Source organism: Hakea prostrata, chromosome 7 (assembly GCF_041222555.1).
Source record: "Hakea prostrata isolate BN-2017 chromosome 7, UWA_Hpros_2, whole genome shotgun sequence".
In the NCBI taxonomy this organism is placed as follows: Eukaryota; Viridiplantae; Streptophyta; class Magnoliopsida; order Proteales; family Proteaceae; genus Hakea; species Hakea prostrata.
Genome location: NC_142606.1, coordinates 40,835,177 through 40,846,086, shown reverse-complemented (window position 1 = coordinate 40,846,086; position 10,910 = coordinate 40,835,177). Strand labels below are relative to the sequence as shown.

Sequence of the window (10,910 nt, the reverse complement as noted above, 5' to 3'; positions counted from 1 at the left end):
ATGTCTCAAGTTCCATTTTTTTCTAATTTTATCTTAACCAGTCCAATGACTCGTGGGTATTTATTATTCCAAACGATGGCGAGTTCTTTACTAAGTTAGTAAGATGAACATTGATGAATAAACCATTTCCCACATCTCAGTGAACTCAGACCGTGGTGGATTTCTTTTTTGAAAATTACTATTGCATCCAAAATTTAAATATTTCTTTTGGAGTCTCTTCATGCAGGTCACCAATTAGATTTGTATTATCTCAATAGACAAAGATGCACAATCTTTGAATTATGTAGAGATAAGAAAGAGACTCTCTGACATGTTTTCTTATTGGGCAAATGGACCAAGATAATCCGAGGATCAGAGTCATTAGGGCTGAGAAGGGAATATATCTCACACAGACTAAATCTTGCAATTATGCGTGTTGCTCCTAATGGACCCACAACTATACAAACAAGTGATCTGGTGGTTTTTCTCTGTCTTTGTGATATGTTATTTTCTATGGAACTGGAGAAATTGTTTAACTTTGAATAAACAAGCACCCAATCCCCACTAAGGTTCTACATAATATAAATAAATGACTCCATGAGCTCAATGTAACACCAAGTAGCGTGGATCAAGGATGCACCTCAATTGATACCATATCACCTCAGGACCAAAATGCTGACTATTGCTATTGTAAAATTGGGAAGGAAGTACACAATACACTCACCAACTTCATGTGTGCAGGGTATATAATGAACTTCTGATATGTGCAAGATGGAGCATAGGAATAGTAGAAGATGGGAACTTTAGTACCTTAAGGCAGGAAAAGTGGGTAAAGGGAGCAAAATGGAAGCAGTCTTGATGGCACTTAAGGGCTGGAACAACTTGAGGCAAGGAACATACAGACCAACTAAGTATGGTGCAATGAAGATGAAATTTAATAGTTTTTATCTTTATTATCATAAAAAGGGAAGAAGAAGAAGAAGACGTTCAGAATTGGTAGTAGCACAGACAGTAAATTCATGTTTCTTTGTCCAGCTTTACCAATCGTTTGATAACTCGATTGTCAAGGTCTGGTTTGTAGTTTGAATCAAGGTAATGCAGAATTAGTAAACATTAAAAATGTATGAGTAATGTTCAATTATTTTCTCTTCTGGTAACCAAGCTCCACAATTATTTCCAAACAGAACTTTGTACCTCCCACTTCAAAAATTAGCAATCATACTAGTGTTACAGAATGTGTGTGATTTTACATGGGAAAACAAATAATGGCATGCCCTCCCTGGGTCAAGCTTATGAACCCTTTGACGTACTCACTATAGAAAAATTTAACAAGTGATGATAAGAGCTTGAAGATATTGTAGAACCTACCTTCTTGCAAACAGTTAAATATCTGAACTCACAAAACTGCCACTGTTTCAGTGGCAACCACTTTCAGTGCTCAAAAAACCCCCAGCGCAACACATCAAAACAAACTAATTTGATTTTCCTGCATCTTGGTTACCACTAAAAGCCAAATCGAATGTTTGACTGTAATCATCAACAAAGTGAACTTCAAGGCCTTCTTTGACATTAGCAGCAACCTCGTCAAAATCCCTCCTGTTAGCTGAAGGGAATATCACAGTCTTCACATTGCTCCTCCTCGCAGCTATTGTCTTCTCTTTGACCTGTTTATTTGCCATAGTAGAAAAATGTTATTTTTAACTTCCATCAAGTGAATCATCCAACTACTGTATATAAATGTGGTAATTATACAAAAAATGGTCATACTCATGGGAGCTCAAATTAAGGATTCCGAAGCTACAAATGGTTGGATAAATTTGATCTAATGGCTGAATTATGGTTTTGTATCACTTGATAGCATCCTTTTTTAAAGAAATAGGTTAAAAATTATATTTAGCTTCACCTTTTGTGGACACCAAGAAAATGTCAGACTAAACAAAGTAATGGAAGCATGTATTTACTTTTTACATACCCCGCCAATCGGAAGGATCCTTCCTGTCAATGTCACTTCGCCAGTCATTGCTAGATCCTCCTTTACAGGTTTCTTCATAGCTAGAGACAGCATTGATGTGATCATGGTGCAGCCTGCACTTGGCCCATCCTTGGGTGTGAGCAGGAACATGCAGGTGGAGTTTTGTATTAGAAAAGAAGGGGTTATCTGGTTCTTTCTCAACCAATATTGCTCAAGCAACCGTGTGGGCTATCTGGGCACTCTCTTTCATGACATCTCCAAGCTGCCCAGTGACATTAAGTACTCCTTTTCCTTCCCCTTGCTCCACAAGAGTAGTCTCTATATAAAGTGTTGAACCACCCATTGCAGTCCATGCAAGACCCATAACAACTCCAACCGGTGTCTGATCATAGATATGTTCAGCATGGAAAACGGGCTTGCCAACAAAATCAGATAAATTTGCTGCATCAACAACAACCTTATCAGATGCCTTGCTTGCTTCATTTTCTTGGACTCTCTCAGTTTCTATATTTTCCTGTCAGTAGAACACAAATGAGTTGGATCAAAACAAGGGTAGGGAAGTTGGCATTCATCAGAAGTCATTAAGCAGAGAAAACACACACATAAATGATGATGATAAAAACATCATCCCAAAATGCAGCAGTTTATTTGAATCATAATGAGCTCATCACCTTTTATAAATTTGGTGATACTAATCACTGATTTACTGCATGGAAAACGAAGCTTTCAGAAATTTCCTAGAGAAGTTGTGATAATTCAGGAAAAGCATGTTTCATCCCAGTGGGAATGATATGATGTCCGTGCCACCAAATATGTGGCTAATTGAGAAGAATCCGGATCAGCGACCCCAACGGGGAGCACAAAGGACACCTCCCTGCTCAACACGTGTCTTTGGAAAAAAGAAAAATTAATGTTTTAACATTCCGTTTTCTCTTCCATTTCCTTCACAATTTTAAAGCGTCACTTGTTTTTTTTATTTTAAAACTATTTTTTTACCATTTGCTAATTTGATTTCCCGCTAAAACGTAAACTTTCGTTTCAGCTTCTTCTTCTCCGTCTCTCCTTCTCTCTTCATCTCTCATGGCTGAAAACCAAACCCAGCAGTGAAGGAACCCATATTTTTGTCTCCATCTACTACTTCTCTGTCTCTCTTCTCATGGCTGTGAACCAAAGCACCAGCGAATAACTCATCTTCCAGTCTCCGTCTCCATCTCCTTCTTTGGCTGAAAATCAAACTACCAGTGACAGAATCGTGTTTTCACCCCCATCTACTTCTTCTCTGTCTTCTCTTTTCATGGCTAAGAACCAAAGCAGCAACGAAAAATCCATCTTTCCGTCTCCATCTCCTTCTCTCTTCAAGCCTGAAAACCAAACCAGCAGTGACAGAGTCGTGTTTTCATCTCCATCTAATTCTTCTCTGTCTTCTCTTTTCATGGTTGGGAACCGAAGCAGCAGTGAAGAACTGGCCAGGAAGGAAATGACCGCTCTCTCTTCTGCTGTGCCTTTTCCCTGGCCTGATGCTCAGCTGACCCTCTCTCTATTGGCTGAAGATCACCCTATTGCTCATTTGGGAAGGTAAGGTCTCTCTGTTTCAATATAATGAATTTCTTTGCAGAAATAAAAGCTTTGATTTGGCTAACAAATGAACAGCTCCATGGTCAGGGTAAGACAAAACTTAAAACTGATTTTCTAACCCTGTACAAGTAGAATTAAATTATGAAAATATACAGGATTCTATATACTATTATTAACAATGATTTAACGCAGAAAATAAATAGAAGTAACAGAAACTGGACAGAAGAAGAAGAAAAAAAGAAAAAAAAACAAATCTTTCTGGGAGAAAAATTTCAGAAATGAAACTAAAATAATGCAGTAGGGAAACTGCGTTTGTTAGTTTCTACTACATTTAGAAGTAGATAGAGGTAAAGAAAGGGTTCAAATATAATCTAATGGGAACCAAAATGGAGTTATATCTAATGAAGACTATGATCAGTGGTCTTTGGCCGTTAATTGTTTTGTGTTTTCCCCTAAGTTTTGTTTAGTGGTGGTGTGGGGAGGGAGATGGTATGGATCGTACTACCATGGAATTGGAATATCACTGTCATTATCATTTTGGTTTTCCTTAATCCCTTGGGGCAAAGCAGAATTAGATCAAAGTCCAATCTTGATAATGTGTATATATGTTGATGTCTTTTATGCTACTTTTTTTTTTTTTTTTTCTTTTTTCACTTCACCCAGTAGTGACAGTACTTCTGTATATCTTAATTTTGAAAGCTCTGCAAGAGTAGAAACTGAGACGAGGGAGAGACGGGGCATGGTTTAACTTAGACTGAATCACCTTGAGTGTTCTTGACTTTCTAACATAGAACAAAATTCCATCAAAACTTGCGAAATTCCAACCGAAATTTCCCATTTTGGAAAATACGAAACAAAACTCATGGGGACCGAAAAAAGTCCTCAGTTTCGATCGAAACTGTCGAAACTTGTCGAAACCTCGAAACCTGTCGAAACTTGGTTCAACCCAGTTGGACCAGCTGGTTCATGAGGAAAAAAATTCCCAAATTTCGTTGGAAACTTGGGAAATTTCGTGGAAACCTAGGAAATTTTGTGGAAACTTGAAAAATTTCGTGGAAACCTGAGAAATTTTGTGGAAACTTGGGACTTTATCTTGTAAATTTTGTAGTTTTCCTAAATTTCCAATTTTTTTGTTTATTTCATGTTTCCCCAAATACCCCCTCCATTAGGACTTCCCTATCCAAAGTGCGTATTCCCTCATGTTGGTTATCTTAAGCATATTGATGACTAAACTCATAAAGTTACAGTTGTCGATTAACTTGACAACCATTGGCATAAAATGTCATGGGATGTCTATGTTCATTGGTTGGAGGAGAGGATGTTACAGGCATAATACTACTCAGTTCACAGGATGAATCCACTCTTGGTACTCCTCTTAACACTAAGTTGTATTTTCCTTTTATTGTTAACTATTTTAAAGTTAGAAATTATATATTGAATGTTATGTGCTTAAGTAGTTAAGTTTATAATGTATTGTTTGGATAACTCTACATTGATGTTATGTACATTAAATGACATATCTACATTGTTTTTTTTAGCAAAATACAACAAATGTATTCTTTATACTCTAATTAGCTTAAATACATGATCCCACCCCAAAATATTCTCTAAAACCTGTCGAAACTTGTACGGAAAAGTCCTCGGTTTCCTCGAAATTTCCCAAGTTTCTACCAAAGTTTCCCATTTTCACCCGGTCGAAACTTGAGTTTCCCTCGAATTTTTTACCATGCTCTCTAATACAACCAAAGGAGAGTCTGTCTTTTCTAAATTGGTTGAGTTTGCTTTAGTAATTAGTTGGATTGCTTTGAAGTTATTTAATGATATGTGTGTGCTGTTGGTGAGATCATGATCCATATGAATAATGAGCTTGCCACTAGCCTATGGATATGCATTTCCTTTGGTGAATCCAACAATTGTTTAGTTTGTTTTTTACTAGTGTGCTACTCATTTATATTATATAAATATTGATCTCTTGTGAAAGGATATTTAATTCAAATATTTTTAGTTAATATTTTGTTCTTTCAAATTTATCTACTTAAATATTACTACATTGTATCATGTACAGTGAGAGAAATTCAAAGATGAGTAATGAAGAAGAAGTAATAATCAAAGAAAATATTGAGCACATTACAAAAGGGAAAATGGTGATTGACAATATCAATGGTGCACCAATTTTAGAAGGCCAAGATTTAGAAAATGTGATTCCCTTAGTTGGTATGGAGTTTGTATTGGATGATCAGGCTTACAATTTTTATAATTCATATGCCAAAAAAGTAGGTTTTAGCATCCGTAAAGGTCGATCTGGAAAAACCAGAAAATGTTTGGTAATGAAAAGAATATTTTAATGTTCAAGAGAAGTTTTCGGAAAGTGGATAAAAGGACTCGTAATTTGAAAAAGAGTAAAGGAGAGACTAGAACTGGTTGTAAAGCAAGAATGGTGGTAAAACTCATAGATGGGATGTGGTTTGTTACTGAAATTGAATATGAACACAATCATTCTTTTGCAACTGAAAAGGAAGCCTTTCTGCTTAGATCACATAGGGTTATAAAGCCTACACAAGCTTTAAAAATTTCAACATTTGATGGTTCAGGAATATCACCTACAGAAGGGTATGATTGCTTATGTGAGGAAGCTAGTGGACATGATAACCTTGGCTTTACAAAAAGAGATTACAAAATCCATTTGCGTAGCAAACGCATGAAGGATTTGATAAATGGAGATGTTCATGCTGTTTTAGAGTATTTGAAAATAAACATCTAGGCGATCCAATGTTTTTCCATAGTGTTCAAGTTGATGAAGATGATAAAATGACAAATTTCTTTTAGGTGGATGCAAGGTCAGTTCGAGATTACTTTTTCTTTGGTGATGTTATTTGTTTTGATGCAACCTATAAAACAAACAAATATGGTCAGCCATTTGCTCCTTTTGTTGGAGTAAATCATCATAGGCAAACTGTATTTTTTGGAGCTGCATTGCTTTTGGATGAAACAACAGAATCTTTTGTCTCGTTATTTCAATCATTCTTAAGAGCTATGTCTGGAAAAGTGCCAAAAACAATTTTTCCAGATCAACATGCTGCCATAGGGAAAGTTGTTGCCACTGTAATGCCAAATACGTCCCATCATCTTTGTTTGTGGCATATATACCTAAATGCAGCTAAAAACCTCTCCATTGCTTATTCTCCAAGCTTTAAGAAAAAAATTCAAGAATGTCATATATGGTCCTGAAACTGAAGAAGAATTTCTCTTTGCTTGGGATGAATTGTTAAAGGAGTTCAATCTTGAAGAAAATAAGTGGTTGAAAGAATTGTTTTCAATTCGAAAGAAATGGGCTTTAGTATATGGAAGAGAACATTTTTGTGCAGACATGACAACAACTCAACGTAGTGAGAGTACTAATGCTTATCTTAAGAGGTACTTGAAAAGAAAATACAACTTGAGTCGGTTTTTGAAGCGGTATGAGAAGGCAATTGAAAGGTGACATTTGGATGAACTAATAGAGGATTTTAACTCCAATCATAAGATTCCAAAGTTATGGGCTGATGTGGCAATGTTATAGGAAGCAGCCAAAGATTACACATTGAGCATCTATGGTATGTTTGAAGAAGAATACAAAAGATGGATTGCATGTCACTCTGATATTGTTGGAGAGATAGGGCCAATTTGCACATATAAAGTTTATGAGGGAAGGAGAAATTGTGAGAGACCGGTCACATTTGACTCTTCTAACAATACATGCTCTTGTAAAAAGTTTAGTTCATGGGCATTCAATGTAGGCATGTCATTAAATTACTCAATGAGAGAAAGATTTACACGCTTCCACCTAGATATATATTGAAAAGATGGACAAAATCTGCTAAGGTTGGAATGGGAAGTGATAATGACAGTTGTGTTGTTCAAGAGGATACAAGCACAAGTTCCCGATATAGTGACATATGCCACCAAAGTGTTAACCTTGCGACACAAGCTGCCAATAGTGAAAATGCAACTTTGTTCATGAAAAGGTTGTTGAAAGATGGACAAAAAAGAGTTGAAGAAATTTTAAAACAAGAGTTAGGATGGGAGCCTAAAAGAAATGCATTAAACCATTGCGATCAAATGTCTCAACAAGTAAGTGGAATTCAACCAAAATATGATGGTGGACCGTGGTAGAAAGGTAAGCATTGTGGAGAAGAAAAGAAGAAGAAAAAGTCTACAAACCCAAGAAATGGTCAAGCTAAAAAAGGTAAGTAAATGTTAATTTCTGTTTTTGTGTTCTAATGCTTTTATTTTACTGATGATGAAAAAATTGTATTTTTTTCTATTTTCTTACAGGGCCAAAAAGTGAAATCTCAAAAAAAAGCAACCAAGCATCTACCCAAGCACAAAGCCAACTAAACCTAATGCCATGCCCATCAACTTTTAGTGGTCCTGTACAATTTCAATATGCCTTCCCATCTCTTGTTTCACAATATGTTACTAACCCTCAAGGAATGTCTATGGTAAGAACTATTCTAGTTACTAATGCATAACCTTTTATTGAAATTATTCTAACTAACAAGCTTCCTTTCACATTTGTGTTACCAAACACCACCCTCTATGGTGTTAGCTAGCAATTTCACCAGGTTTGTTTGTCATGCTCTACTTCATTTGTTATTCAATTGTCATGTGTCACTAAATAGTATTTTCTGTATTTATTTTCAAATATTATGTAGGATTTGGAGCTTCAGTTGAAGCGGCAAGATGAATAACAATGCTAGAATCATAAATGATAAGTGCTAACAAAGGTTGAGATTTTTTTTTTTTTTTTTTTTTAATGATTGAATTGAACCATTTAATCTTTCTTCACTAATTCTAGTTATTGCAGGAATTCAATCACACCATCTAGCACTGAAGCCTAAATTTTTTAACTTGTGCAAAGAGGGAGCTGCATTTTGCTTAGAAAGGGAAAAGAACAATGTACCCCAATTTTTTGAATGCCTTGTTAGTTGCTGTAGATGAAGACCTAGCTAAATGCTGCTTCACATTTTGGAGTTCAAGTTCAACAAATTCACTCATCTTATTGTAGTTGGAACGAAATGTTTCTTGTTCTCACCAAATCTTGGCATTTACATTTAACCCCTCTGCTTCTTACACTTGTTATAAACTCTTCAATGTGGCCTTCATAACCAACTGACTTTGTTAGACTATCTTCACCAATGCATAGTCTTGGATTTACACGAAGGGACTTTAACTGGTTGTACACCAAGATGATAGCATGTTATTCTTACACCGTTACTATTAATATATTATGTAGCTTCTTTGGGAGTGAGCAGTGAATCTTCTTAAAATATTCATCCTTATCTACAAGTTTATTTTGATGTGCCTTTAATGCAAAAATCCCAAGTAAACTTTGTTATGACAGGTTGTGTAACTGTATGTATGTAGATACTATTGATGTTAGTGTTATTTGGTAGTTAGCAATATATATAAGCCAGCTGCTATTATATAAACCAAATTAAGAATAGATGGAAATCAGAAACTTTGTCTTCACAAACCAATCGATGAGAAACAGGTGGCACTCAGTTTTCCATTCAGATACATTGTGGTGAAATCTTGTTTTTTTGTTTCAGCACCAGCACAATGGCATCTTGTGTATGTTTCTCTCTGTGATTTCTATTTCTTACGGCACTAATTTCTCTGTCTAATTCAGAAGAAATAAGTTCATTGAATTAATGTTATAGACCATTCATATCAAGTTGATGACCATTTGTTGGAATCTGAACAATTCATTTGGGCATACTTATCAAAATTGGGTTGGTGTAAGAGAAAGTGAAAGAGACTAGGATGAAAGGTTCGAGGCATGGAGGTGAAGAATAAGTGGATGAAGCAATGCTTAATGGACATGAATTAAGGAGTAAATTGTGAGGTTCTTACAGGGACAACAAACATGAACACAGCCACAGAAGTAAGAGCCTTTCTGTGCTCAACATGACAACATCAGTATGAATGCATCCATGACGAATTGCTCAGGAGATGGAGATGAAAGAACGATTCCATCACTTCTGATTTGATTTTCAGCTGAATAGAGAAGGAGATGGAGATGAAAATATGAGATTTTCATTGCTGGTTTGGCTTTCAACGAAGAGATGAAGAGAGGAGAGACGGATGAGAAGAAGCTGAAACGAAAATGGTAAAAAAAAAGTTTTAAAATAAGAAAAACAAGTGGTTTGATTTTCAGCCAAAGAAGGAGATGGACACGGAGACTGGAAGATGAGTTTTTTGCTGGTGCTTTGGTTCACAGCCATGAGAAGAGAGACAGAGAAGTAGTAGATGGAGACAAAAATATGGGTTCCTTCACTGCTGGGTTTGGTTTTCAGCCATGAGAGATGAAGAGAGAAGGAGAGACGGAGAAGAAGAAGCTGAAACGATAGTTTACGTTTTAGCGGGAAACCAAATTAGCAAATGGTAAAAAAATAGTTTTAAAATAAGAAAAACAAGTGACGCTTTAAAATCATGAAGGAAAAGGAAGAGAAAATGTAAAACATTAATTTTTCTTTTTTCCAAAAACACGTGTTGAGCAGGGAGGTGTCCGGGGGGGGCCAAAAGGGTGTTTTTTAAACAAACCAAATGGGGGGGGCCCCCCCATTTTCCAAACCCAAATTTGTACCAAAAAGTGATGTTTTCCACCAACCCCAAAGGGAAGGGCCCCCCACCATTTCTACCAAACCCAAATTTGTAAAGAATGGATCAACATTAGGAAAGTGATGGACAAAGTAGCCAGCTGTGCACCCAAGGAACCCCCCCCCAAAAAAAAAAAAAAGAAAAGAGGAAAGCCACAAAAAGTTCGGCCACCAAAGATCCCATTTAATAATATTTTTCAAACCAATTTGGGGTGATAATGGGAACATTTTCTTCCCAATAATTTTCTGCAAAAATCTCTTGATGTCAAACAGTGGGGAAGTGAATATTGTGGCAGAAAAATACAATTTCACAAGTCAATAGTAATTTCATTTTGAAAATGGCTGGAATTCCTTGGATGTTTTGATTCATGCACGAAGTTGTTACTTAGATCCACTGAAAGCCACAATGAAACATAAGGGCTTATTAACGTTGCACTTGACCCCCCCCCCCCTTTCTCTTAATAATATGCCTTTTTTTTTCAATAGAAAAAGTAAGGGCTTACTAGTGTTGCACTTGTACCCCTCTCATCTCAATACACTACCTTTTTATTAAGCAAGCGCAAAAATTAACCTTTCTAAGTTGTAATAAAGGAGAAAGAAGGAAAACTGAAATTAATTAAAAAAAACGGAAACTTACTAGTGTTTGCCTGACAGTTGTTACAAGCCTTGGATGCTGGTCTCGAGGTTGAGAAATAAACACAACAAACCGTTGAGATACTGAAGAACTTGATAAGAAGTTGTGT

The 10,910-nt window shown here is 36.1% G+C and overlaps 2 pseudogenes across 1 annotated transcript in view; one reads left to right on the top strand and one right to left on the bottom strand.

The window, feature by feature from the left end:
- Window positions 1–1,180: 1,180 nt before the first annotated feature.
- Window positions 1,181–10,910, bottom strand: part of LOC149011162 (lon protease homolog, mitochondrial-like) — a 35,452-nt pseudogene continuing 25,722 nt past the window's right edge. The window contains exons 6-7 of the transcript XR_016174555.1: window positions 1,952–2,465; window positions 1,181–1,643 (exon numbers count right to left, since the gene is read on the bottom strand). The product of XR_016174555.1 is annotated as a lon protease homolog, mitochondrial-like (transcript). The remainder of the gene's footprint in view (window positions 1,644–1,951; window positions 2,466–10,910) is intronic.
- On the top strand, window positions 3,246–7,678 carry LOC149011163 (protein FAR1-RELATED SEQUENCE 5-like; annotated as a pseudogene).